This window comes from Eumetopias jubatus, unplaced genomic scaffold (genome assembly GCF_037043125.1).
Source record: "Eumetopias jubatus isolate StellerSeaLion01/CBP00866 unplaced genomic scaffold, mEumJub1_p1.0 scaffold_3, whole genome shotgun sequence".
Classification (NCBI taxonomy): Eukaryota; Metazoa; Chordata; class Mammalia; order Carnivora; family Otariidae; genus Eumetopias; species Eumetopias jubatus.
In genome coordinates, this window is record NW_028274809.1 from 177763160 (window position 1) to 177785245 (window position 22086).

Genomic DNA, 22086 nt, shown 5'->3' on the forward strand with positions numbered 1-22086 from the left:
CATGAAAACCAAATTCCTGTACTGATAGGAGAAGGAATCAGAGCCTGAGAGACTCATTAAGAGACTCTAGCAGTATGGGGTGATTCCGGAAGAAACGAGCATGGCATGAACATGGAGAAGCAAAAGAAAGCAAGAACGTATGCGACCATGAAGTGAATGCTTAGTCTCCAAGATCAGAGGCTTAAAGAGAAGGACAGATTAAAACCTAAAAAGAAAGAAAAGAAAGATCCCAGTACACTCAAGGAAAGAGAAGTCCCCCAACATCCTTCCCGCTTATTCTTCCAGTATAACACACAGCTGGGCCCACCTTACCACATCCTGGTTGATACCAACTTTATCAACTTTTTAATTAAAGCGAAACTTGACTTAGTATAGTCAATGATGGACTGTCTGTATGCCACGTGTATCCCTTGTATAACTGACTGTGTAATGGCTGAAATTGAGAAACTGGGGCAAAAGTATTGAGTGGCTCTAAGGATTGCCAAGGATCCAAGATTTGAACGATTACCATGTATACACAAAGGAGCCTATGCAGATGACTGCTTAGTACAGAGAGTAACTCAGCACAAGTGTTCCATTGTGGCCTCAGTTGACTGGGACCTTAAACGAAGGATCAGGAAGATCCCTGGAGTTCCCATCATGTACATTTCTAACCATAGGTACAACATTGAGCGGATGCCAGACGATTATGGAGCCCCTTTGTTCTAATTCTTAAAAGATAGAGTTCCTCTGCCTTCCTTTACCAACTTTTTATGTTGCCAGTTCATATTAGCAATATGCTGTATCATGAATTTCTCTTCTTACCCATTTGCTCTGTTATGAGCTGACTATGGTTAAATACACTCACTTCTTGATGTTTTGAAGTTGATATTTTGTATCATTTTAAATATTGTTGCATCTTTTTATAAACCAGATGATTGCTCATATAAAAAAAAAAAGAGACTCTAGCAGTTGGATACAGAGGAGGGACGCAGGGGCATATCTGCCTGGTTACTAGTTTTCTTCATTCAATAGATATTCATTAAGTTCTGAGTAGTCACTAGGTGCTAGGTCATAATGGAGAGCAACACAGACTGCCTCCTGGAGCACAAGACATGTAAGACAGCCTCCAGTCTCTGCTTGGGTGACTAGTGGAAGCTGACGCAGTCAGCACTGTAGGAATCGTGGGGCAGAGGTCGGTGCGGGGGGGTGGTTGGGGAGAGGCTTGTGTGTGTGAGTTGAATGGTTTCTGAGCAGTTGTGGATGGCATTCAGTGTTGGAAGGACTGAGGTGAAGTACTTGGATTGGGAGACTTTGGGGTTGGGAGGTCTAGGCCAGTGCTTCTTAGACCTTAATGTACATTGGAACCACCTGGGATCTTATGCAAATTTTGCTGCAGTAGGGTTTGGGTGGAGCCTGGGATTTTTCAGTTTTAACAAGCTCCTGTTTGCTGCTGATGCTGCCTGCCCTTGAAACAGTAGTTGGAGCTGCAGAAGGGTAGTTGAAAAGCTGGTTAAAAATTGTTGAATGTTGAAAATGAGATGGAGAACTCCTTCCTCTGGGAGAATATCCACATTATTTCCCTCTGTCTCTGTCTCTCTTTCCCTCTCTCTGCATATGTGTGTGTGTGTGTGTGTGCGCGCACACACACACACACACACACTCATACAAACTTCAAGCTTTATAAGATCTTATAAACAAACTATTTGGGAGTGGAACCATTTACAGATTGGGGAATGCCTACAGATGTGTATGTATGCCTTCATTTACAATAAAATTGCTTTTCCAGAAAGTCCATAATCTCCAGGTCATCTGGAAAATATTTCTTTATGTCAAACATGGACAGAACATATTTTGACTTTACTTGCAATTGTCAAAGGGGAATAATGAACTCTTATTCACAGATAACCATTTCCAAACCATACTTTATTTTTAAGTGTCGACTTTTCAACTCTAATCCATAAAATCTGAGAGGCGGTAAAAAAAGATAAAACAAAATGTCCAGCTAAAATTTTTAAGGAATGTGTTTCTATGAGGGAAATACTCATAGAATGTGTGCCGTGTTTGTGGCCTCAAGGGAAAAAGATAACAAGTGTCATTTGTCCAATAAATATATATAATTGCATATCATCTTCTGACCCTGCACTAAAAAACAGTAGATGTTATTGGTTTTTTACTTTTTGGTTGTCTCACAAGGCAAAGCAGTTAAGAAGAAATCCTCAGCTTTTTATTCTTTTGCATCTAATATGAAAACAAGGATGAGAATATAGAACAGGGCTTTTCTTCGATGCAGGGAATAACTGGGAAGTTGGATTCCTTTTAATAGCTTTTGATGTGTTGGAATCCAGTCAATGTTTACATAGTAAGTAGTCACTTGACTTAAATTTATCTTTTCATAAGCATTACTTACTCCTGCAGTGACGAATGAATGTTCTCTTTGCTCTGAACATTGCCTATATAAATTATTAGGAGAAATGGAGTAAATATTACCCTCCTTCTTCTAGTAGGGATATTTTTCTGATGGGGACCTGTTTGTTCACTGTAGCTGCTGGGATGGCATGATCAGGGTGACACTGAAGACACTCTAGGAGTAAGACTTTCTACTTCTTGGTTGGAGTTGTAATTTTATTTTTGTAGTTTTATTTCCTTTCACACTGTTCATTGACTCTACTCTCATTTAACAGGGAAAAAAAAAATCAATTGCCTAGAGGAAGATAGAGATGGTCCAGCCTCATTAATAGACCAAAACCTCATTAGGGAGATGACTGTTGCATAATGAAAGGTGCTTAACGTCAGAAGACCTGGATTAAAATCCTGGCTCTGTTCCTTGCCAGTTTAGAAACCATCTCAGAGCCTTGGTCTCCCCAGCATGGAGTTCTGTGCAGGAAAAATGTATTTATAATGTAGTAATATGTGTGCCATGAGGAAATATTCTCCAGTCCCTGCTGAGGTGATCTATGGAATGTTCTATGGGGAATCAGGGGAAGGGATGTAGAGCTTTGAGGGAATGTGTAAAGATAAAAAATAACCTCTGATAAATGACCATTTTGAACACACAGTATCTTTTTTTATATATTCATATTTATAATCTTTCCAAACTATGAAGTCTTTTTCTTTCTCCAGCCTCATTTCAGTATCAGTATCAGTAAATTTTGGTAACTTGCACTTTTTTCCCCACAAGACATCTTTATTTCTTGTTTGGGTCCATATTAAAAATAATTTAACTAAGTTATATAAAGACATAAAGCAAATTCCTAGGTGCACGTAGATGCATAAAGCTTATAGCCACTCATATTCTACACTTTCAGATACAAAAAACTCTACCTTGTTTTTCTACTAAGGTTAAAATGTGTGTGTGTGTGTGTTTGTTGTATTCCATATGTGAAAAACAAATGTAGTCTACAAAGATTATTTTGTTTCTATTTCGCTTAAAATGTTGCTCAGTCTGAAATAAATATAAAAATTTGGAAGTATCCTGACCAGTAGCCAGAATTTAGGAAATATGATGGTAAAATATGTTTATCTGTCATATGTTTATTAAGTGCTGAATTAGTATTGCAGAAGACTGTGTAATATTGGAAGAATTAGGGATTTCGCCTCAAAAGTTCACTGCATATTTCTAGGCTTTCTCTCGACAGTGTTGAAATGCCAGGAAGTAGATTTTACATTCAGTGATAGTCATCAGAACTCAGGGCTGCAGAATCTGATTTTGTATATAAGTCAAAGACCAGGGTAAATTTGTGTATGTTTTTAAATATTAGAGGAAATCTTTACAAGAATTATCTTGTGTAAAATCGCCTATAAAATTTCCTCCCATGGTGACCTAGCTTAAACTTTGTACCCTGAGACGTACTAACCAAAAATAGATACTGAGGACTTTGTTCATTTCCCTTAATACATTGGCCCCAGGGAAACTCAGAAACTCAAATTTACTATGTTTTGTGGTCAGCCTAATTGCCCACAGAGAAAATTTTTTTAATTTCTCTTCTGATTTTGATCCTGAGTATAAACAAGGTAATTTATGACAGGTAGGCAATGTTTTTGATACTTGGATAATAAAGTAAAAGCCAGTTCACTGGTCATTATTAGTAGCTACTATAAATTGTAAATGGATTAAGTGCTCATAATTATGTAAAATGGTTAGTTTTTTCTTTGCACTTCATCTACAAACAGGGTTGGCTACTTTGTAAACACCATCCCTCTACTTTCTGTTCTGTTGATCAGCTACAATATAAAAAGCTGAGTTGCATATTAAAATTAGTTTGATTGCTAATAGGGATTTATGTTATTTCCTAAAGTTCCTAAGGTTAGACTTTATTAGTGGATCTTCTCTGTTTCAGTAGTTAATGGTGAAAAATGACTTGTTAAAAAAAAACTCCAAAAAACAAAATTCAACTGAGTAAATTTTAAAGATCTTATTGGCTTTATGCCACGATTCATGAATTGGGGAGCATCTTATCTAGCAGGTAGAAAGGAGCTCTGAAGAGCTGTACAGAATGAAAGACTTTCATAGGAAAAAGTAGGGGGGACAAAGAAGTTACTAGGAAAGAGTGGGTTGTTTCAGGCAAGGTCACCTTCCTTTGAGAGATGACAGGGATTTATCAGAGTACCTCACTAGGGCTGGCCAGGTAATTCAGATTCCATTCCTGGGACAGGTTCACACTGTGAATCTTGCTTTGTTTATGTGGGCTTAGCACAAGTGACTCTATTTTGGATCTGTTGTCACTTTTTTAATGGGCTTAAAGCAGAGAGCCTGTATTACAGGTCTTGCAGGGAAGAATGGAGTATTTTGTTGATATTCCTAGGGCTTCTTTATTGTTATCGTGCACTCTTTTTTTTTTTTTCTGAATAGCTACCAAAAGAGGCAAATGGTTAAATGAAAATGAGTTCCCTGAGAGTGTTAAGTGTCCATCAAACACCATCAGTTTGCTGTCCTTTTTCCTGGTTACGTAAACCTAACAGGTAAAGGAACGAAGAAATAAAACCTTAGTTACAAAGGTTTTGTAACATTAAATCTATACAATAATGAAATTATAGACAAATCCATTGTGTGTGTGGTTTTTAAAAAGGTTTATTTATTTATTTTAGAGAAAGAGAGTGTGTGAGTACATGGGGGGAGGGGCAGAGTGAAAGGGAGAGAGAGAGTCTGTTTTAAGCAGACTTCACACTGAGTGCAAAGCCCAATGTGGGGCTCGATCTCATGACCCTGAATCACAACCTGAGTGGAAACCAAGAATCTAAAGCTTAACTGACTGTGCCACCCAGGCACCACGGCCCCCGCTTTTTTTTGAGAGAGAGTTATGTGCACATGCCCACGAGGAGAGACAGGGAGGGCCAGAGGGAGAGGAGAAAGAGAATCTTAAGCAGACTCCATGCCCAGTGAGGAGCCTGACTCAGGGCTCGATCTCACGACCCTGAGATTATGACCTAAGCCGAAATCAAGAGTTGGAGGCTTAACCACTGAGCCATCCAGGCACCCCAATGAATCCATTGTTTAGGAAAATTCCAGAAAGTCTAGGTCATATTTTATTAAAATTAAAATATCTACTTCACAGGTGTAAGTTTTATGAGTGAGGGAGTTTATACTCTAATTATCTTACTGCACTAATTAAGGCCAAAGTTAGCATAAGTTAACGTAAGTGTAGAAGAAGAAAAAGGCTCCTCGTGTGTTTTAACATGGAAGCTTTTTGCATTGGGAGTGAGGTAATTCATTGTGCAAGAATGTCTCACATATTATGGGATGTTCAGTATCTGAAGTTCCCACCCACTGGATGCCAATTGACCCTACCTGTCATTGTGATAATCAAAACTGCTTTCATAGATTTCCAAATGTTTCCAGCGGGGCTGCTAATTCATGCACTGAAAGTCACTACTTTAGGAGAGAAATTGTTCTCTTTGTTTGATGGACAAATGAATGTAGCACTAATAACTCTGATAAGACTCATATGTTCATTGTATTTTCAGAAGGTCTTGGGAATAAATATTTGGAGATTGGATTTTTGCTTTGTTTCAATCTTATTTGTTACTCTGTAGTGTGTTATGCCTATTAATGAGTGGTATACTTTGAAGTTCCTTCCCCCCTTCCTCCCTTCCTCCTTCCCTCCCTCCCTCCCTCCCTCCCTCCCTCCCTCCCTCCCTTCTTTCCTTCCTTCCTTCTCTTTTTCTTTCTAAAAATACTTTTGTGGGGGCGCCTGGGTGGCTCAGTTGGTCAAGCTACTGCCTTCGGCTCAGGTCATGATCCTGGAGTCCCAGGATCGAGTCCCGCATCGGGCTCCCTCCTCAGCAGGGAGTCTGCTTCTCCCCCTGACCCTCTTCCCTCTCGTGCTCTCTCTCATTCTCTCTCTCTCAAATAAATAAATAAAAATCTTAAAAAAAAAAAAAATACTTTTGTGTTACATTGTTTTCAGATCCCAATTAGCCTAAACTTAATTATATATGCATCAGTTACTTATCTTCTTATGTAAATGGAAATTGTCCATTCTCAGTGGCATCTCCCAAATTGAAATTTTCCTTGTTCTATTATATTTTTAAATGTGAATTTAAAAAAATGCTGCTCTTTATCTCTCTTTCTTAAGAAGCTTGGTGGAGGATGATTCATCGTCAAATTGAGAAAGGTTTGGCATGGATATAAATTTACATGAGAAATAGCAGTTGACTTTTATCACCTTTCAGAGCAAATGTATTTGTTCTTCTCTTCTAATATAAACATATAAATATCTAGAGAATTTTAAATCATCTTTTGTCCTCCTGAAAGCGTTGTTTTTTCCTCATTTTTCTGTCTTTCATTATTTAAATTTCATGAAGCAATGGAGTTGTAGTCATATTATTTACTCTCCATTCTGCTGCTTCCAAATATGCTCCTCCCCAACTAGCTATTTTTTAGCAATTTCTTCATCTACCACAACCTTACATACTTTGATAACCACTTCTTTAAAAAGTGTTTATTATAAAATTTATCATATAGATAAATTATTTATTGTGCATGTATAGTTTACATAGTAATAAGAAGGCAAACACTGTAAGCTCACCACCTGCTGGTTAAGACAAAATCATTATCAGAACTTCATCATACTTTTATTATATACTCCATAATTACTTTTCTTTTCACTGTTCTGTGGCGGTTAACTTAATACTGAATTTTGTAAATCACTCTTATGCTTTATATATAGCTTTACTATACTACCTATGTATGTATCTGGAAGCAATATTCTCTTTTGCCTGCCTTTGAACTTTAGAGTTTAGTGATGTTTAGTGATTTCTTTTAAGATTTTTTACTCTGTTTCAAGGTTCATCGATACTGATACTTGGATTTAGTTTGCTTATTTTTCTCTACTCTATGAGTAGATACAATACCACTTATTTGTCTAATGTACTGTTGATTGACCTTAGAGTTATGAATCTCACATACTTGATATTATAAACACTGTTTCTGTGGACATTTTTTTTTTTTAAAAGATTTTTTTATTTATTTGAGAGAGCGCAAGCACGCATGTGAGTGCGTGAGTTGGGGCAGGGGAAGAATCTCAAGCAGATTCCCCCACTGAACATGGAGCTGACCAGGGCTCAATCCCATGACCCTGAGATCATGACCTGAGCCAAAACTAAAAGTAGGACACTTAATCGACTGAGCTACCGAGGTACCCCTCTATGGACATTCTTATACATGTCTCCTGGTTGATACATGCAGAAGTTTTTTTTTGGGTTTATATGAGGATTAAAATTGCTGGATTATTTGCCAAGTGGTTGTACCAATTTGCACACCGCCTAGTTGTAGATGCCATAGATTTAGATTTTTGCCAAAATATTAAATGTGAAGTATTATGGGGGTTTTTGTGCTTACTCTTCAGCAAAATTCTTGTTCATGTATTTAAACGTTTTTGTCCTTGGTTATTATCTTTTTGGACTGATTTGTAACAGTTTTTAATATATTCTGGTTATGAATCTTTTGTTGGTGTTTTAGGCTATAAATATCTCAGTTTGTGGCTTTTCCTTTTATCTTTTTCTTTTTGACAAAGAGGATATCCTTCATTTATTGTAATTGTATTCATCAGACTGTTGCTTTTATAATTAATTTTTTTGTGTATTGATTAAGAAATTTTTCACTGTCATAAGATTATAAAGATATTCCCTTGCAACTTTTATGTTGTTTGTAAAGTTGAATCCATTTTATTTATTTCTATATGTTTAACCACTACTTATCTCCATTTATTGACTAATCCATCTAGCCCTCACCTATCTGCAATGCCTACTCTGTCATAAATAGAATTTTCTTATAGTGCATGTTTATTTTTGGGCTTTATTCTGTTTTCTGAGGGCATAGCAAAAGCACATTATTTTAATTACTATAGTTCTAATATAAAAGTCTTAGTGTTCTGTTCACCCTGTTTTTCTGGAGTGTCATAGTTTTTCATGGCCCTTTACTCTTCCACATACATTATAGAATCAGCTAATCACAATCCATGGAAATCTCTGCTGAGATTAGGTTGGAATTAGATTGAATCCATATATTTATCTCGGGAGAACTGACATCTTTCTGATAGTGAATCTTATTATCTAACAACATGTAGAACTCACCATTGATTCAGGTTTTTTAAAAAATGTTTTTCAATACATTTTTATTAATTTCTTTATAAAAGGCTTACAAAACAATCCCAACTCATCAGTTATGCTTCTCATTATATTTTCAGATATCCATGTTGAAAAATTGTATATTTTACTTTAATGTTAATTGACCCTCCCCAAAAGTAAATATAATGACCAAAAGTAAATGGGCAACTGGTTACACAGCCTTCTCTCCCCGCCGCCTCTCAGGGCAAATGTTTCTTCCAACCATTGAGCCATCTTGGGACTCACTCATCAAGTCTATTGTTATCTGCATTCTACCTGCCCATAGCATGGCTAATTATTATAATTTTTAATTAATTATAATTAATAATTATTTAGAGGGCAGGTGTTTCTCCAGATACTAATAATTAGTTGTATATTCAGTTTTCTTTTCTAAAATGTATGTCATATGCAGTACAAATACCCCATCATATTATACAATAGAATAAATAGCTAATACGATATTTCCTCCTTAGTTGATGCTAACTCTACACAATACTCTGGCTCATTATCATCATAATATCCTGCACATTGTTGAGGTATCTTCAGCTTTACCACGTTCTTTCAACTTCAGCATTTCTTTTGGATGGCCCAACAATATTATTAAGGCAGAGCATGTGTTATGATTTTCATTTTGAAGAGGAAGAAGTGAAATTTAGAAAAATGAAGTAATTTCCACAAGACTACAGAACTGGTGTCTAGTAGAGGTAAGCCTCAATCTCAGGTTCTGACTTCAGAGCCAGTGTTCCCGCCTCTACATGGCAAGCGTGGTGGTGGTGGTAGGGATTGTGGAACCATAGGCCAAGTAGACCCTCCAACCTAGTTTGTAATTGTTATTCAGTTTATCTAATGTGAAAGCCTTAGTTGGTGCCTCCCAGCTATCGTCTTTGGGGGGTTTCCTGCCTCTGTCTAGCATTGTACCAATTTGTACCTGCTTGCCTTCCCAGTTCCTGTGGGCATTTGAGTTTGTGATCTCAGCCCTAGAATAAGCCTGGCATTCCCTGTTGTAGGTTTGATTTTTTTCTTCCTTGTACTTGTTACCATTTGTACTTGTTCTGATTACTTATCACCAGACAGATCTTACAGACTGCTTTGCAATTCTATTATGAAAGACAGGTAAATTATTATTCTCATAAGAATAGGCACAGAACACGGAATACAGTGCCTTGCACTCAATGTGTGCTTACTAAATATTAATTGATGATGGAAAAGATTTAAATCTTCCCCTAAATAAGAAGATTTTGTAGTTATCTATCAAAATCTAATTTTGTTGAAGTCACTTCATCTCATTGTGAGAGGATGCAGCTCAGTTCGACAGATAAAATGTTACCAGCTCATAAAATCAAACTTGCTCTGTGTTTGGTCCTATATGGAATTTTGTCAGGAAAGTCTTGGATTATGTTGCTACTATTGGCAGGAAGTTATATAAAACCTGTGCATTCGGAAGATCTTTGCACGAGATATGGTTGACATGCCACATTTTTATAGTGATGCCATTTTTATTCCAAGTGGAGATGTTTCTCTTTGTCCTCTCCTCCTAGAACTCTTCCTACGGTCTTTACCAGAGTGATATTTGTCCCTCCAGATTTGGATGTCTTCCAGTAATTGAGAGCTTTCCTTAGCACCAAAAATTAATTGAGCTGCAATTAAGAGGAGTAATCATTGATGAAAATGATGCCCCGTTCACTCCGGAAAGGTAGGCTGCTTTAATCCATACCCTCCTTCAAGGTTGCCTTTTGAATTCTAAACAATGGGATTCAGTGTAATCCTTCCTCTGTTTGTAGGAAGCTCTGTTTTATTTGGAGTTTATAAAGGGAGCTCTACAAGGTAAAACTGCTGTACAAGTGCTTTTTTTATGTTAAGTCCATGTATTAATCAAAACAGCTGTGTGGGTTACTAGGTAGACTATAACACCAGGTGGCAATAAAATGTCTTCCTCATTACAATCAATGCCGATGAATTGCAGAGACCTCCTGTCCGTGACGGCCCTTCTCGACGGGCATCCTCACTTGGTGGTAGGGAAAATGAGTATGGGTTGTATGAAACTATTTCAGCACCACCCTGAGCTTAATAGTGCTGTTTTCCATTGCTTGTAACAAGCTGCGCTGGAGCCATAAAATGTTCCAGCTGACAAACGCTGTCAGGGCTCCTTCAGTGCAGAGACCTTCTGTGGATTCAATGTGGTAACTTTTATTTTAGTGATGCCAAAACACACATCCGCTCTTGTGTGTTCAACACACAGTGTGCTCTCTGGAGCCATCCCGTCAGCCACAAATCATGGTCACTGTCCCATTCCCGTAACCGCTAATGGCAAAATTCTTCAACTAAAAGCTGTGGAGGTTATGCTGACTCTTAACAATTCATTTTCTCCCAGAAGTAAACTACCTGCTGTTAAGTCATTGAGTTTGTTTAGTTTGATTTTCAGTGTATAGTATTAGATATGAGTTTATCATAGAGAAAAAGGTTCAAGCTAAAAAGGATAATTTTTTTAAGATTTTATTTATTTGTTTGAGAGAGAGAGAATGAGCTGAGGGGAGGGAGAGGGAGAAGCAGGCTCTCTGCTGAGCAGGGAGCCCAATGCGGGACTCGATCCCGGGACCCTGGGATCATGACCTGAGCTGAAGGCAGATGCTTAACCGACTGAGCCACCCAGGTGCCCTTAAAAATGATAATTCTATGAAAGATTTAAGGAGATGCCCATATGTGGCTCAGGGTTCAAGTTTACACAGCTACTTATTACTAGTTCACCAGTAGGGGCGCCTGGGTGGCTCAGGCAGTTAAACATCTGCCTTTGGCAGGGGTCATGATCTCAGGATTCTGGGATCAAGCCCCCCGTCGGGTTCCCTGCGTAGTGGGGAGTCTGCTTCCTCCTCTCCCTCTGGCCCTCTCCCCAGCTCGTTCTCTCTCTCTCTCTCACAGAAATATTTTAAAATATTTTAAGATACTGAAATATTTTAAAATATTAAAAATTAAATATTAAAAAAAAGCACAATACATGTGCTTTTCTGTCCCAGGTACTGTTCTGAATGTTTACCTTATATGTATTTATTTCATCTTCACAAGAAACCTCTTTATTTGGTGTCATTGTCCTCATTTTGATGAATACGAAAAACTAAGGTATGAGAGATTAAATAATCTGATGCCATAGACAGGATATGGTAGAACCTCTGGTTAAATTTGTGCACTTAACCAAAATTAATGCCTCCATATTGGCTGAAGTGAAATACACAAACTCTTGGCATTGAAAGGGAACACCCATACTGAATGTCTACTGCTCTGATGGAGATTTTTTTTTTTTTTTTTTACAGTTAACCAAGAGAACAGATTTCTTCTATTACCTGTAGTTTAGGATTATAGAGTTTAGATTACCTTCTGGTCAGGATTTCCAAGGCTGAAAATGGAGAACAGTTGGAGGAGAAAGAGTGGAGTCTTCTGGATTCCATTTTCCTTCTCTTTATCGTGGATCTTTCTTCTTCCAAGCACTACTACTGTCTGCAACCTCAGTTGGTGTTAAATTCACTATAGAATTGGATTTCAGTTGCTCTCCTTAATAGCTGTGGGGCATCCCTTTTCAAAGGACTCACTAAAGATTCTTTTTGTTTGTTTCTGCTAACTTAAACACCGATGTTTTATAATATTATGAGGAAACTACTGATTTGAAGAATTGGGATTCATGTTTCTTTTCCTTTTTGGATTCTATAAATATAAATCAGCAAGTAACAAAAAGAGCCGTTCCACCTGTGAAGTTATTATCCCCAGTGAGTTGAATATGGGCATTATAATTCACCAGTAGTTGATGATTGAATGGATCTAGAGGAAGAATGAAAAGGTAGATTTTAAAGATGAATATACAACATTAATAATTTTCTCAATAAGATATATTTGAAATGGAAATCCATGACAGGAAGCCAGACTAGGAAATCAGGAAGTTTGGATTTTGCTCTCCCTCCTCATCAGTTTCTCACCTTCCTTTTCGATTCGTGCCTTTGCCAAAGCTTCTTACATGTGTTTCTGGAATGTTTCCAGTAGACCTTTGGAATTGCACTTTGGTTTTCAGGCAGTGATTTCTGCCCTAGCTGAATTTTAGATATGAAGGTCATTCATCTGTATCCTGGAAGGATGATTCACATATTTATGTTCTAGAAAGTAGACTGAAAAGAAAAATTTGCTACTTTATTAATTAGGGCCCTTTCACATTTTGTATTCTCCAGCTTAATCATTTGCTTGTTTGAACTAAAGTCATCTTCCTTAATCACCATCATTAGTGGCTGTCCATGAAGGATTATCTCTCTGAATTTTATAAGCATGTTAGAATTTAATGCATTTTACATTCCCCCTTAGGGATTAGACATCATTCCATATTTTACTATACCAATATATATTTTTTAAAGCATGAGATTAACTAAAGTAATGTTCTACCTTGGTGATAGAGGGGAAGCCTCCTCCCCTCATTGGGTAGAGGGAGCAACTGGGTAACTAGGGGATCCAGTCTTGGTACCATTTTATAGCTTAAGCTTCCCAGGGCATTTCAGAAAGTTTACTTCTTCAGAGATGAGAATTTGGTATTCTCATCACTTTCATGTTGAACTTTCCCAGGGATGAACAGTTCATTCACTGTCTTTTGGAAACAGCCTGTTACACTTTGGGCGTCATTTAGAAATTCTTCCTTATAACCAGCAGAGTGTTCATGGCCTTCACTGCTTCCTAGTTTGGATCTTTAAGATGACACAAAACAGATCTATTCTTTTTCTACCTGATAGTCTTCCAAATATCTGAAGCCGCCTTAATATTCCTGTGATTATTCTCCTGCACATTGGGTCATGCCACCATTTCCCATATTCCATATTTTGGAATATGGGAAATCTCTCATGATCATGGTTCTCCTCCTCTGTCCCTTGTGCATATAAAAATGGACATCGGATTCTAGAAAGAAGCACCATCATCGTGCACACACACATAGCACTTTCTGGCTTACTGTGTGTTTATGTGTTGTCTTGTTTCATCCTCACAGTGAAACTGGCAGACACAGACCTCTTCTTTGTACTCATTTTTGTCTGAATAGACTCAAAGCTCTAGGCAGGCAGGATCTGGTGCTGGTTTTTATTGAATCCCAACTCCATGCACAGTGCTTTGTATACAGTAGTGACTTCCTAAATAACTGTGGAGTGAATGAGCCCCCACTCCTCACCCTGGAGTTGGCACCAGGAGGTGGAGTAAGTTTCAGAGCTTGGGAGAGTGGTCAGTTTGACACAGGGCTTTAGAAAAAGAATTTGTGATTTGTTTGTTTGTATTGTTTGTGTACTTCAGGTTCTTCTAGTTTTTCCTGGGCTTAAAATGACTATCAGTATTTTGCACACTCAAAGCAATAATGTTTTAGTCTAATACAGGCTCATATAGAAAAAAAAACAAACCAAAACAAAACCTCTCTCCTTTTCTCAATTTATGAAGTTAGGAGTTTAAAAAATTGCTTTTAAAAGGAGTATTAATCCAAAAGAATAAATGGAATAAAATGTCTGTTGGAAAATTAAAATTAGATACTTCAGTGAAAATGTTTATTGGGCAAATGTGATATGTGGTTTAGTTAATAATCCACCCAAAAGCAGATATTTATTTAAATGTTATATATGTTGATCATTTTTCAAGGCTCTTGAGATGTAATATCATGGACAAAGTCCCTACTTTTATGCATCTTATATTTTACTTGAGGAAGACAGGCAACTTAACAATTAAGCAAATAAGGCAGATAAGGTAATTTTTGATAAGAGGTAAAGGAAATCTACAGAGCAGTGTACTCAAGAACAACAGTGAGGAGGTGGCCCGGTGAGTTGAGACACGAGGGACCAGAGGGAGGCTGCTCTGCAAAGTGCTCATCATTTCCACGGAGGGAAGGAATGCAAGGGTCCCGATGTGGGCGAGTGCTCAGTGCCCTGAAGGAATTGCAAGCAGAAGAATGGCAACTTGAGTACTTGGGATGAGTACTTGGACGTGTACAGTCCTCCTTATGTCGTCCTTATGGGTGAGAAGTCTGACAGATTTGAAAGTCGATTCATCAAAGTGGATGGACTGTGGATTCTAGGGATACAGGAGAAGCTGGGGGACTCACGGGAGGGGTTACAAGTAAGCTAGCAGAAACGTGATGGCAGCTCTGACTAGCAGAGGTCAGGGGTCATGAAGAGAAGTGGGTGGTGCATTTGAGAGAGCTATTGGAGGCACACTGGACATTACAGGTCATATTGTAGGGCCGGATAGGGGATGATGTAGAAGTGTGGCGGGGGGGGGGGGATTTAGCGTGGCACTTATAAATATAATGGCAGGATGTTAAGGAAGAACCCCAGGAAACCCTGTTCCTGCAATGTCAGTGTTACTATTTTATACAAATGGACGTGGGGTTCATGAAGTGATGATGTTCCCACTTTGAGGCACAATTGTGCAGGCAGGCAGCTGGACGTATGTGCCGGACGTCTTTTTTTTTTTTTTTAATATAGATTTTATCTATTCATTTGGGAGACAGAGAGAAGGAGCACAAGCAGGGGGAGCTGCAGAGGGAGAGGGAGAAGCAGGCTCCCCACTGAGCAGGGAGCCTGATGCGGGGCTCGATCCCAGGACCCTGGGATCATAACCTGAGCTGAAGGCAGACGCTTAACTGACTGAGCCACCCAGGCGCCCCTGTGGTGAACGTCTTAAGGTGGTCTTCTCACTTTCCTATCCTAGATCTTAGTAGCCTGCTCCTATAGCCGCGTGAAGGAATAATGTAGAATAGTGTAGTCAGTCAGTGATACACTTTGGAGTCTTATTTTTTCTTTCCCAGGTCTCCTTACCTTAATTTAATCCGTTAAGAATAAAAATATATCTGATATTTGTTGTTCCTTAGTTCTGTAAAATAATGACAAGTCTTCTCCACCCCTGGCCGCGTTGAACCTGCACATGTGTAAATTTGCTAAGTTTTCCAAAACAGTGCAAGGTTTTACAAAGATAAGACAGTTCATTTACATAACCCAGAATAATTTGGCTGGCAGACTCAAGGAGATATAGTGTGTGGATCAAGTTTAACACATTCATTTAGATTGGCTGACTCCCCTGCGTTTCCTGTGCTTGCAGAGGGTCCCATCTGTTCAGCTCCTGGCCAGAGACCATTGTGCCTGTGAGCATTGAAATTTCTTATTGCAGACGCTCAGCGCTTCATAATTGGTTTAGGGTGCCCCAGATACTCACCAGGAACATTGTTAATTAGTACCAACGAAAGTGGCAATTATTCTAGAACTAGGATACTGCCTGTTACTAACGTACTCAGGTGACCGCGAGAGCCAACACACTTCTTTCCTGCACTTTCCCCCTTTTGCATCCTGGCGATTTTATAACTCAGAGATACCTTCTCCATTGCCCTCAAACCACTGAGCCCAGCTCCCAGACCCTCAGAAGGACTTCCCAGGACCTCCCATGGAGTGATCATCCCTTAATCTCCAGGAAGATCTCTCTCTGCCAGTTGATCTAAACCACTTGGCATTTCCTCCACAAACCCTTTTGTTTCCACACTTTGCATCTTTGCTCCTTAATTTCTTTCTGTTTGAAAGTGCCTTTTCACCCCCTTAATCCCTGCCTGTCACAAATGATACTCATTTCAGATGCCTGCCTGATGCTCCATCCTTTGATCTCCCAATAATTTGTTTGTTCCTCTCTTTTGATATTTTACCTCTTATCTCTTGTCCTAGTTCAACTTCTTAAGGGTTTATTGCCCCATCCCTGCATAGTCTTCAGATTTTTATGGTAGTGCCAGCAGAGTGCCTTACATGGAGGGTGTTGCCAATTAGGCTTTGTTGACTTCAAATGAGTTCTTAGTATCTAACTATGGTCTAACGATAAGCAACACAAAAACCAAAATCATCTCAAGGCAAAGTTCTGACATAACCCAGCCAGAGGCATGCCTCTCGAGGTCCCACTTCCCGCCCTGGAAGGGATCAGGCTGCCATCAAGGCCATTCTAACCTTTAATCTTTGTTCTTTTATGGTCAGCGTGGCCTGGCCTCTTTGTTTTCTGAGTGGAAAATAAATGCGAAGAGGGAATGCCTTGCTGAGTGGGCCAGCCGGGGGAGATAGTCCGTTGCCGTATCTGCCGCAGGGCTACCCTTTGGGAGCCTGATGGACTTGTTACATCCCGGGGCAGGCTTTCTCCTGGGTGATATTGTTTCCCTTTTGAATTCTCCAAAACCTGTCAGGTGTTTTCTTCCTTATCTCCCCGAGGACAGCCAGTTAATCTAAGATTAGCCTGACAGCCCCTATTTTCCAGGTCTCTGGTTTCATCAATAAAGTAGGTTACATCTTTTTTGAGCTCCATTACCTCCTCCATCACCTTGCTCTCTTGATCCATATTGTGGTTTATTCCTTATACAGCCTGCCCCATCCACTTTTGGCCGTGTTCCCACTTCCTATCCCCACTCTTGAATGGGACCATTTAATTCAGTAATTGCTGGGACTATAAAAGCCTGACAATCCCTGAGCCTTTTGTGTGATGTTTTCACTTCATTGCTCTTCTGGTTGCCACGCTGACTTTGAGCTGAATAAGCTGAGTGACCAATAGCATACCTCGGAATTACTAATGAATTGCCACCTTTACTTTCTAATGTTAATGATTAACGGATTTCTTTCATTTATCATATAAAGACAATCTTCTAGGAATTTGGGAAAAGTCATAAAGACCCTTACTTCTTGGATACCAGAGGCAGTATCTTTAAAATGGAGTATACGCATCCTTGTGGGGATGCATAAGATATCCCATTATATTTATTTTGCTATCATGCCTTTTTATTCCTGTTTTTAAATATGCACAATATATTAGCATCATAGGACATGAACATAATTTATACAAATGCATCTGTTGATGTTACCTGCTCAAGATGATTTCCCTGGTAGGGAGGTGTGATTAAAATGTTTGGGACCCTGGGCTTTCAGAGCCACTTCAACTTCCAGCTCCTTGCCTTCCCCCCTTGGTTAGTTGTATGACCTTGGATCAGCTTATTTAGTCTCTTATTGTCCTCACCTCCCAATTGAAAACAAAACTATTCCATAGGTTGCTGAGAGGTTTCGGTGGGGCAATGCATGTGAAGAATTTAGCAAGCGCCCAGAGCAGAGTGCGTACTGGTTACTATGATCATGCGTAGTTTTAATTGGTGTTATTGTTGTTGATTTTTGCTGCCTGTCTGTTATATTGCCGCACTGTTATAGCATTTCACCACTTTTATAGTAGCAGAAGAACTGAGCCTACTCCCCATGTCAAATAATAATAATAATAAAAGCATCTCATACCAAACACATTAAAAAATGTGAATGAATGAATAAAAATTAGAATTTTAAAAAATACATGCACATACTTTCCTCCCTTAACATTAATAATATAAATAGGTTTTGTAATATATTTGCATAACTTTTGTAAGAGGGAGCAAAGGAATTCACTAGAGCTTTCAAAAACACTGAATCCATAATACATGCTGTAGGGTCATTTTGTTGGTACCATTAGCTTCTGATGAGTTTTCTTTGGTATTTTAGAAATGAAACTCTTTTAGATAAAGTTTATCGCAAACCTACTTTTTATTGAACATTGCCACAGCAGGTATGGTTTTGAAGTGATGCTCTAGGACAAGATGTCTTAAAGAATAACAAGCTTACTATGCACTTATCTGGTATGTTTGCTGAGATCTGAGGATGTCAGAGAATTCTTCAGTGAGGTAAAGAAAAGTTCACCCTAGTTTGCAAGACTGGTTCATGTGGAATTTATAAGAATGGACTGACCAGCATGCCCTTTTAAAATTCCTTGGTTAATCTCTTTATTGAAAGCTGCTGGGCTAGTTGATTAAGAAACCTTACGGGATGACTGCTTTTAATGTCCTACAAATGAAGCTGAATTGTTGCTTAGTAAATCACCATAGATCAAAGTGCTTTGTGGTCAGAGTGCAGTTATTATTATTATTTTTTATTGTTTCATTTTACAATGAAGGTGAAGGGTTGAAGAAGGAAACATGCCGAATTTGACATCGATGATGTCTATTTACTTTTGTGCGCTTCTTTACGCATCTAATTTGAACAATTGGGCGAGGAGTGCAGCAAAACGTAAATGGGTAAATGTAAAGCTCAATCAATTAATAATTTGTTCCTATTTATAATTGCCCGGTTCCTTCCTAGCCATGAAGAAATCAGTAGGCATATAGAGAAGACTTTGGGTGCTTCCCAGGGAAGCTGAAGAAACATCCCTGTTGGCTTGTCGGTGGTGTTAAATCCGTATTTCCATAGTCACCGAGCATGAAATGTACACGAGACCGTTCAGTGTTACCCTGTGGTCTGATCTGACGGGTACTAAGGGCTGATATTTTTGCTTCTTATGCTTCCTTGAAGAGTACAATATGTATTTTGTTGCTCTTGATTGTCCAGTGCCTAAAGCAGTATACGAATAGGTTTGGATGGATTAAGTGAATATGTGAGCATATATGTTTTGTGGACTGGGATGACCCTGAGGAAAGAAGTAAGAAAAAGGACTAAAAGAGTGGACTGAAAATGGAAATTGAATCTACCATAAGAATTCCATAAGGGTTTCAGTTCTATAGTGTGATTTTACTTCTGGAAAGTTGAGGCGTTGCGATGTTGCACTTTGTTATGTAGAGCATTAAGTAGGTATATTTAGTGGTGCAATACATGCAGGTTTGGGAAGGACTCATGTTTTGCCGTGTGTATTTTTGTACCTTCTAGGACCACTCTAAAAAACCCATTTATCTATCTACCCTACCTACCTTACTCTTTTTTTTCTTTTCTTTTTTCTTTTTTTCTTTTCTTTTCTTTCTTCAATTCCAGTATTGTTAGTAGTGTTATATTAGTTTCCCGTGTACAATATAGTGATTCATCACTTGCATATATCACCTGGTGCTCATCACAGGTGCACTCCTTAATCCCCATCACCTATTTAACCCATCCCCCCACCCGGCTCCCCTCTGGTAACCATCAGTTTGTACTCTATAATTAAGAGTCTGTTTCGTGGTTTGTTTCTCTTTTTTTTTCTTTGTTTGTTTTGTTTCTTAAATTCCATGTATGAGTGAAATCATACAGTATTGGTCTTTCTCTGACTGCCTTATTTCACTTAGCATTATACCCTCTAGCTCCATCCATGTCATCACAAATGGCAAGATTTCATTCTTTTTTATGGCTGAATAATATTCCATTGTGTGTATGTTTATGCATGTGTGTGTATAGTGTAAGAAAAAAATATATTTATCTATCAATTGACACTTGGGCTCCTTCCATAATTTGGTTGTTGTAGAAAATGCTGCTATAAACATAGGGGTGTATGTGTCCCTTTGAATTAATGTTTTTGTATTTTGGGGGGTACAAAACCCATTTTGTAGTACTCATTTGACATCCAGTAAGTAGGGATCCATTTCAGATACTAAAATCAACAAATATTTACTAAATGTCCCATTCGATGTTTCCACGAAAACCAGTGTTAAACTTAGAAACTGAATCGCTACATCTGGTTCCCATTCTAATGCTTTAGCTAGAAGGCTGCAGCTTGCCTCACGGAACTGGAATAAGACCATTACTGATCATCAATTCTGCCAGGGCTGGCCAGTACCATAGGTCTATTCCATACCTTTGTTGTATTGTCACCATTGTTAACACCTTCAATTTATCCATTTAGTTTACTCATCATAGATTCATGGTAGATTAAAGCTAACTTAATATCCTGATTTTTCCACTGGTGATCATTACAGTGGCTAAAAAGTGCTAAAATGACATACTTACCAAATGTTACCCACCTGGTGATGCTCTTTTTGAACAGAAGAGGATTTACAGAAACATCAAATAATTGAGAGAAGGGTCCACATCAAGTTTTTAATGAAGATATGTGTGAACAAAATGAATTCTTTACTACCCAACTAGTTTAGGAAATGGCCATATATTGCATTAGACAGAATAACTGACCTACGTTTGGACTAATGCTGACACAGCTGGGCCCAGGAGAAATAATTTCATCGTGCTCGACCATCTTCAGGTTCTGTGGTGACGTATTGTTTAAGTTGAGTGGTCTTCCTGGTATTTCAAGATATTGCAGATGCATTAGCAAAGACTTTCTAATGTGAATGCATATTCTCACCATAAATCATGTGGGGAGAGAAAGGATTTTAGCACTTCTTTGGTATTACAGTGAGTAAAGAAATGTTTTGAGTTGTTTTTGTCATTTGAGGGATGAGGGGCAATGCTTAGTGAATATAGGGGTCTCTGGTGCTCCTCCATGCCAGTACCCATCTGAATAAAAGTGCTAGGCATTAGAGGTTTCCTTTCTCCTCTTCCTCCCCCTCCTCCCCCTTCCTCCTCCCTCTCCTCCACCCTCTCCTCCTTTTTTCTTTAAATGATGCACTTGCATTCTGTACTGCAGCCTGGAACCTTTGATCTTTATTCTTCAGTTCTGTGATCCTAACTCAAGCTCCCTGTTGCACTTCAGGCTCACTCCAGACAGAAGTGATGAGATGAAAGTTATAAATGCTTTGAGTGACTGAGGCCTGCCAGAAACTTCCCTGGGAGGACAGTGGAGCAGCCTTTCCAGTGCTTTTATGAAACATGAGCCATGCTGAGATCACCATGCAAAAAAGCGAGGTCCCAGGAAGAAACTAGTGTGGGGAGAGAGGCAGGCTCTTTTCTGCAGGATGTGCGGTGCCCTCACCAAGTAAAGGTTCTGAGATGAGCCACGGTTGTAAAAACATTTTGACGGGTCCAGCCTAGTCTTTGCACAACTTTTTTGACCATGGAGCTGCTTTTTTTTTTCTTTCATTATATTTTACTTAATATACTATCATTTGGGGAACTGTCTTCTGTGAATGATCCAAAAAAGAAATTGGGCCTGAGACAGCGAACCAGGGGTTCCAGTGGTGTGTCCTTCAGGTTGTACGTACTAATTGGCCGCTATGAGCAGTCTGTGCTTTCGTTTTCTAGTGGCAAATAGATATAAAAATCTCAACATTGTTAGGGACAGACCATTATAAACTAAAGAAAGTGAAGTTTTAGAATGAAAAAAAAAGATCTCTTGAATGTTTTGTCCAAGTAAATGGTCATTTTTTTGCAATAGATCAAAGCCCATTATAATCAAGTACTAGTTATAGGCTTCATTTTCAACACCTCATTTTTTTATTTATCCTTTCTGATCCTCCTGGCATCTTACTTGCTTTACGGACTTGTTTGTAAAGATTTTGTTCACAGATGTAGAGTATGAGGTTAACCGTGACCTAATCTCTGATTAAAGTGTCAGACCCTCCAAATTAGTAGCATCCATATGATTGGATGCATTTTGCCCTGTGGAACCCAGAAGCACTTTCAGAAACAGAAACTGCTGCTTCCATTAGTGATCAAAACATTTTAGAAAATATTTTGTCTTTCACCGATAGTTCTGATAGACTACAAAAAATATAAAGTTAGCCAGATCTTGGTTGGGGAAAGCATTCTGTCATACTAACTCTATTTTCCTCCAGCA

The 22086-nt window shown here is 38.7% G+C and overlaps 1 protein-coding gene and 1 pseudogene across 2 annotated transcripts in view; both read left to right on the forward strand.

The window, feature by feature from the left end:
• GPC6 (glypican 6) overlaps positions 1–22086 on the forward strand; it is a 1069763-nt gene that overhangs the window by 81205 nt on the left and 966472 nt on the right. The window lies entirely within an intron of this gene.
• On the forward strand, positions 112–708 carry LOC114215862 (rRNA-processing protein FCF1 homolog pseudogene; annotated as a pseudogene).